The sequence below is a fragment of the Nannobrachium achirus genome (genome assembly GCF_963921795.1).
Source record: "Nannobrachium achirus genome assembly, chromosome: 15".
NCBI lineage: Eukaryota > Metazoa > Chordata > Actinopteri > Myctophiformes > Myctophidae > Nannobrachium > Nannobrachium achirus.
The window spans coordinates 2,277,034-2,284,698 of NC_137822.1; positions in this window are offsets into that span (position 1 = coordinate 2,277,034).

Sequence of the window (7,665 nt, forward strand, 5' to 3'; positions counted from 1 at the left end):
TATACATTTCATTTTCCATTACAAACAAGACAGGGACTGGCACAGCAGTAGCCAAGTATTTTGTACGTGGATCATCATGTCCCCATAAAACAAAAACAAAAAAAACAACAAGTACAAAGCAATCAAGACTAACAATAAGACTAAAACGAATCTAACCCTATCAACAAAACAGGGCAGAACAAAACAAAACGAAACAAAACCAACATGAAAACAAACAAAACATACACCCTTTTCTTACATAACAGGATATATATATATATATATATATATATATATATATATATATATATATATATATATATATATATATATATATATATATTGTGTGCCACACCTACGTGTCTGTTTGGGTTGAGAGATGTGAGGCCAGCTTGGAATTATTCCACAGCAGGCTTTTCTTTTAAGCGACAGTCTGCGTTGAGAGATTTGAGGCTAGCTTGGAATTATTCCACAGTAGGCATTTCTTTTAAGTGACTATGTGTTGAGAGATATAAGGCTATCTTTGAAATGTTCCACGGGCCTTTCTTTCAAGTGGCTATGGGTTGAATCCAAGTGCTTCTGCAGATTTGATTTGATGGCCTACATACAGTAGAACAGTGGTTCTCAACCTCAGGATTGTGGGTTGTCCCCAGGTGACATGGCAGTGAAGTGACACTTTAAAAACTTTTAATATCCTTTTAATACCTCAAACAGAAAGACAAAACAAAACAAAACTAAGAAAAAGACCATTGCTGCATCAAACGCTACCAGAAAAGCATATACTACTGTATAAAAATGGTCAAACATTGGCCAAATTGTCAAATAATTCATGGGTTGCATTTGTAGTCCTACACCAGCCATATTGAGGACCAACACAGGTGTTTAGATTAATGTAGAACATTAGTTCTATGCCAATCAGACACATTGAAACACCTGTGTTGGTCCTCAATATGGCCTGTTTAGGACTACAAATGCAACCCATGAATATAAGAAAGAGGATTTTTGTAGATCTGCTATTTTCACAGTCATACCAAATAGACTCCTACATTGAGGGGGGGGGATAACTCCTTCATTCCAACTGTTTATCAGGGTGGGGGCCCTCAGTTCAAATATGCTTATTTGGGGGGGGGGGGGGGGGGGGGGGTGGCTGACTGAAAAGGTTGAGAACCACGGTGACATAGAGCACTATCGTCAGTGTTGTGTTTTTTTGTGCTTGTTTTTTGTTCATTTGTTTGCGCATTAGCTTTGCCAATAATATATTGGATATAATTCAGGCATAATACGACGTTAACTTGAAGACAAGCCAGAGGTGGTGATGATTGGGCATGTGTGTTGGAATGCCGACGTGGATTCGAGGAACTCTTAGCAGAGAGTCAGATGGTATCATCAGGTGATGTTTGATATGAATGCCAGATTACCAGATATATAACCATGCCAGCTAGGTGTTGCAGCCACGTTTTGAAATATGATAGGAATGAGGATACGATGATCACTGAGCCAGCTGGCATTTGCCGTTCCAGTACGTTTAGAAAACATAAATGTCCAATGCAGGGACGTGCTGGGCCCCTGATTCAGCCCGGGAAAAAAGAGTTGGAGAGGCCCTCATTTTTATTTATTTTTTAGTTATATTTCGTTGTTGTAGGGTGGAAACCTTATATGTCCAAAACCGTTTGTTTTGTATTCATCATTTTAAAAACGATTTAAACTAGTGAAAACATCCGATCTACAAGCACACTTGTGTGCTTGTAGATCTGCTGTTTTCTCTACTTTTGTGCAACGGCCTTGTATGATGAAGCAGGGCTTTGCAAAAAATGTATACATTTGAAACTTTTTTCCTAATGGCCGGCCTGGACCGGCCAGGAATGAACCGGCCGTTCGGGAGTTGTCCTGCTTTTCCCAATGGCCAGCACGTCCCTGGTCCAATGTGGACAGATCCTCAGATTTTCCCATACTAAACAAACAAGTTGCTTTCATGTGAATATTTCACATGTCTGATTTGGTTAAAGTTTGTATTTGAAAATGTTAAACTAGCATGATTCATGACTTGTCCCAAATGGAGATATACATTTTAAGCAATTTAAGCATTGCTTAATGCAGAGCAATTTACAGTAAACTAAACAACCCAAACTCAAGGTAATACATCAAATGCATAGAAATAGAAGGATCATGTCATGTGTAAACCCAGAACCTATCAGTCTAAACAGTATAATATACAAAAATAAATAATCTGTACATTGAAACTATACAAACTATAGGATGCCAAGGCAACAACCAAAACTGGCATCGGTCTACATGCAGTAAAATGCTCTAAATTACATTTTAACCGCTGCATATAAGTAAGCTTATATTGGAAGGTCGTCAAGGCTAGGTCAAGTGCTACTGCAAGTGCCGGGACGTGCAGAGAATGTTAGAAGGAGGGGCTGACATTTCTAAAAGGGCCGTGAAAATATCAAAAATAGCAGACCTCCAAGCTCACACACAAGGTGTCGCAGCGGCTATTTTCTGTGCTATTTTTGGTGCTTTATACCACACTGAACTAAGCCCCCTTGATGTCTATGTGGACACATCAGCTGCATAATTGCAGATACTGACGTCATCAACAAAGTCTAATAATGGACAGTATATCGACCAAACCGATATATCGGTCAGGCTCTAGTCTAGTCTTCCATTTCCAAAATACTCACACCTTGCAACTTGCTTTATTAAATGTTTGCGTCGCCAATGTGTCAAACAATACTGTGTGATCTCATCTAGTCTGTCTAGGGTTTCACGTTACACATTGTACAGTGGCTGGTTAGACGCAATGAAAACAGATCTTGCTACGCTCTGTCATACCACAGCATCAATTAGTATGTTGGAGAGAATGAAGCAGGTTATTTTAGGACAAACACTGATGATGCTGAAGTGGACAGGGGCGACTGAAAGCAGGGAATGACAGTAATGTCAGGTATGTATGGGGAAGTGTGCCTTTTGAACACCAAGCACCAACGGGCGCTTTGTATGCATTTTAGCAGTGGTGGAAAGTAATAAAATAAGTACATTTACTCAAGTACTGCATTAAGTTTGAGGTATAGTTGCACTTTCCTTGCATATTTCAATGCTGAATAAATACATCTCCAAGGCAAATATTATACTTTTTACCACACTATAATTATTTGACAGTTTTAGTTACTAGTTACTTTGAAGATTTAGATTGTCAGACCACTGGCCTGAAAATGTTGTCCTATATATTGCACTGATCAGTGCAATGGTCCCGGGTTATGTTTACGTGAAGTGCTAAACACTGCTGTAGCGCCCTTTAGGTTTGGTGTCATTACGCCAGACCCCTGAAAAGCGTGTGTGGCAAGTTTGGTGCGGACCAGAGCAATGGTTGCCTGGCGTTGCCAGCCTCTATCACACACTTTGTTTTGGGAAGAGAGTCTGGGATTTCAGGAAGAGCTTTCATTTCTACGTCATTGCCCCAAACCACGTGCCCCAAGCCTACAGAAACCACGTGCCCCAAGTATACAACCCTGATTGGCCAACCCTTGAAGCTGGTCGAGGAAATAGAATTTCAATCGATCGATTGTGCCAGACCGTACTACAACACCACTACCGCCACGGGGTGGTGTTGTGTTCGGTCTGGTTTATTAACCAGGCAAGAGCAATGGTGCACCTTGACAATATGTGGCCCTTAGGGGCCTCTGACGCAGTCAGCTGGGTTGTACAACCCAAAGCTTTCTGGGGGGTAATAATCCCTATGTTCCCCAGATTCCCCTCGGGGCCCCTGACAGGCAGCAGTAAGCTGGGTTGTACGAGTTGGCCCCTGGGGTGGCTATTCTGACAGAACTGTATTGTTAGGATGAGTGTCTACTGTATTACAGCAGTTCAACTCAAAAAGGTGTTCAATACATTAAAGGTTCCAAACACATACTCAAACCAACATGTGATTACAGACTAACAAAGAAAGACATATGGAAATGTCATATATAGCCAAGGGCCTAACTAGACATTATAGACATAGCTGAACTCAATGTACAATCAACACAATGATTGCTGGGGCAAACAGGACACACAGGTGACTAGGGTTCGCAAATAATCAGGGTGGAGAGACAAGACAGATAATGGCAAACACGGGTAGACAGGAAGCACAAGAACACTACTACAAAATAAAAATAAAAATATACATGGGGAATTACTGTCCAACAGAACTACAATACCTAATGCTAATACAGAAACATAGAGCTACAAAAACCAACAAGTAACCAAACTAAACACCTAAACAAGGAGTAAGATCATCACACAGAGAAAATAATGTCCAATATCACAAATGCAGACAATGTTCAAAGGCAGAGGAGTGGACCCTGACATGAACAGTGTTTGTGGCAAGTTTGGTGCCCCTGACGTCCCCTGACATAGCAAGCCGGTTTGTACAACAGTTCAGGTGATTTAATTGATTAGACCCATGTTAGGTCGGGGTCTAATCTCAATTGTGTCACATCACAATTAGTCCATGGGCCAGACGGGTTGTCGGTATCAAAAAGGTGGCAAAGGTTACCATGCATTTTTGAAAAGCTCTATATCTGTAGATTATATTTTGGTATGATAACCCTTTCTTAGACACAGCTAAATTGGTGTTATCAGCCTCTGGAGTTGGTGTCCCATTAACATTACATTACAGGAAAAAAGGTAAAACAAATTATCTGCTTTTAGTAGCATAAGAGGGGTCAAACTAGAGGGTTTTCATGATGCCGAATCCATTGCAAGCATCTGTTTTGCACAAAAAACATTCCTTGGGCTATAAATGGCCTCAGAAGACGATGCATGTATGGGTGTGCATTCATGTTAGTCGGAGGCCTTAGGGTTTTATTTCTCATGCTAATCAGTCTAAAAGCGCCAAATTTTGCACAGATGTAGCCCAGGGCATGCTCTAATGATTTAGCTAGGGCGCCTGAGTCGGTGACCTTCGGGCTCCAGAAAACATCCACAAAACTCTGAAAAGTGATGACTCATCACTTTTCATCACTAAACCATTGTTTTTCTGGAGCTCTGGCGACCCCGAAGGTCACCGACTCGGGCGCCCTAGCTAAATCATTAGAGCATGCCCTGGGCTACATCTGTGCAAAATTTGGCGCTTTTAGACTGATTGGCACGAGAAATAAAACCCTAAGGCCTCCGACTAACATGAATGCACACCCATACATGCATCGTTTTCTGAGGCCATTTATAGCCCAAGGAATGTTTTTTGTGCAAAACAAATGCTTGCAATGGATTCGGCATCATGACAAACCCCTAGTTTGACCCCTCTTATGCTACTAAAAGCAGATTATGTTTTTGCTTTTTTCCCTGTAATGTAAAGTTAATGGGACACCAACTCCAGCGGCTGATAACACCAATTTAGCTGTGTCTAAGAAAGGGTTATCATACCAAAATATAATCTACAGATATAGAGCTTTTCAAAAATGCATGGTAACCTTTGCCACCTTTTTGATACCGACAACCCGTCTGGCCCATGGACTAAATGTGTTGTGAGGCTGTAGATCGTCTATTTTCTAAATCTATTGACAAATTTGGAAAAGATTTAGTACTTTTATTTTGGTAAAGTATGGTAGGCCTAAGTATATTTTGATGCCAATACATCCAAAACTTTTAGTTGTAACAGAGTCTTTTTATATTGTGGTATTACTACTTCCACTTAAAGTGCCACTATGTAACTTTGTATTTAGTATTAATGTAATACTATATAAGTAAACATATTATGCAATTGGGGTGGTTGTATTTTGTCTCCCTGCTCTTCTATTGAGACATTTAGATGGTGCCAAAGGTCAAGTCTCACCTATAGATACAGGACCTGACAAGAAATTTGACCTGTGGTGGTCAAGATTCAATTTATCCCCCGAGCAAACAGGCAGGCTCTATTAGATAAAGGGTAAAATGTTTGCGCAGGAAACCGGGTAGAAGAGGCAAGCATGCAGGAAACCGGGTAGAAGAGGCAAGCAGTGCAGCTAAGTAATAAATCAGAGTACTTCTATATCAGGTAACAACAACATTTCTCATACAGCCTGTTACACCACAACATTCCAACGCATCAGTCGACTCACCTCTAACCTTCCTCTGTACACAAGCCAGCAGGCTCGCCAACAATAACTCTTACGTATGGATTATACTTGTTACTTCACATGTGTACAATGCTTTAGTCAGATAATGTGTACAACGGTGACTGCGTGATTCCGTAAGTCACAGGACAAAAGAACAAGTGTTTCTTTGAGTCGAGGAGCTATCCATCACTCTGGCCTGCTATAGGACATCATGTGAACAGTCAGTATTATTCATAAACTCATTGCCCTTCAGTGACCTACTAATGTATATCGTCTCTGTCGGGTGGAAACCTCATATGTCTAGAACTGTTGCTTTTCAGGACTCAAATTCAAAAGTAGCAAAAGTAGCAGATCGACAAGCTCAAATTTCCACTTTTGATGCTTTTGTGTGACGTTGCAGTAAAGTAGGTCATTAATTGAATAATAATAATAATAAAATAAAATAAACCTGGAGATAGGAGGTTTTCTCCCTCATAGCAACGATATATGGGCGGTAGTACGGGTGACAATTGTTCCCCTGTTTTAAGTCAGTATGAATGGCAGACACACTTCAGACAGGATCTAACCACTGGAGCCTCGGGTGACAACACACATCTGTCATTTTACAGATATTGTGTAACGAGTGTGGACTTGTCCCTTCTGCTCATTACAGTGGTTCTCAACGTGGGGTGGGATCTGGGGTCCTGGGTCCTGGGTCCTCTGGTGTCCTTTTTTATAATTGTTCACCCATGGTAGTGGCTGAGCACTGCACTGGTGACAATTTTCAGCAACCCCCTGCACACAGACACATGAAAAACCTGGGAGCTGACCACTACAACCTCATAGTCTTATACTGTTAGCAGCTATTATACACTGGAGCAGTTGTTGGGAATCTAACCGGGTACCTTCTGGGGCAACATGCACACTCCTCTGACCTTAAGGCCACCGCTGCACCTAGGGGATTCCCTTCTAAATTATTTTTGAGCGGTGCAAACCGCTCCTATAAGTGGCTGTGCGTGTGTCCGTAGCCTTTTTCCTCAGCGTTTTGCCATAGTAAAATGTGTGTGCGTAGCATCATGTTTGTCTAGTGATGTCATATGTCATATGTCTGTAGCCTTTTGTCTCAGCGTTTTGCCATAGCAAAACGTGTGTGTGTTGCATAGCCTGTACATCCTAGACTTAAATCCTAGTCTGAAGATGTTATGCAAGCACGACCACCGCTCACTTCACATTGGGTGTGATTTTTTAGAAACAGACTAAAACTGAACTTGCTAAAACTATGGCTATGATAGGTGTTTATCTGTGATCTATGATAGGTGTTTATCTGTGATCTATGATAGGTGTTTATCTGGGGTGTAACTGTGATATGATAGGTGTTTATCTGGGGTGTAACTGTGATATGATAGGTGTTTATCTGGGGTGTAACTGTGATATGATAGGTGTTTATCTGGGGTGTAACTGTGATATGATAGGTGTTTATCTGGGGTGTAACTGTGATATGATAGGTGTTTATCTGGGGTGTAACTGTGATATGATAGGTGTTTATCTGGGGTGTAACTGTGATATGATAGGTGTTTATCTGGGGTGTAACTGTGATATGATAGGTGTTTATCTGGGGTGTAACTGTGAT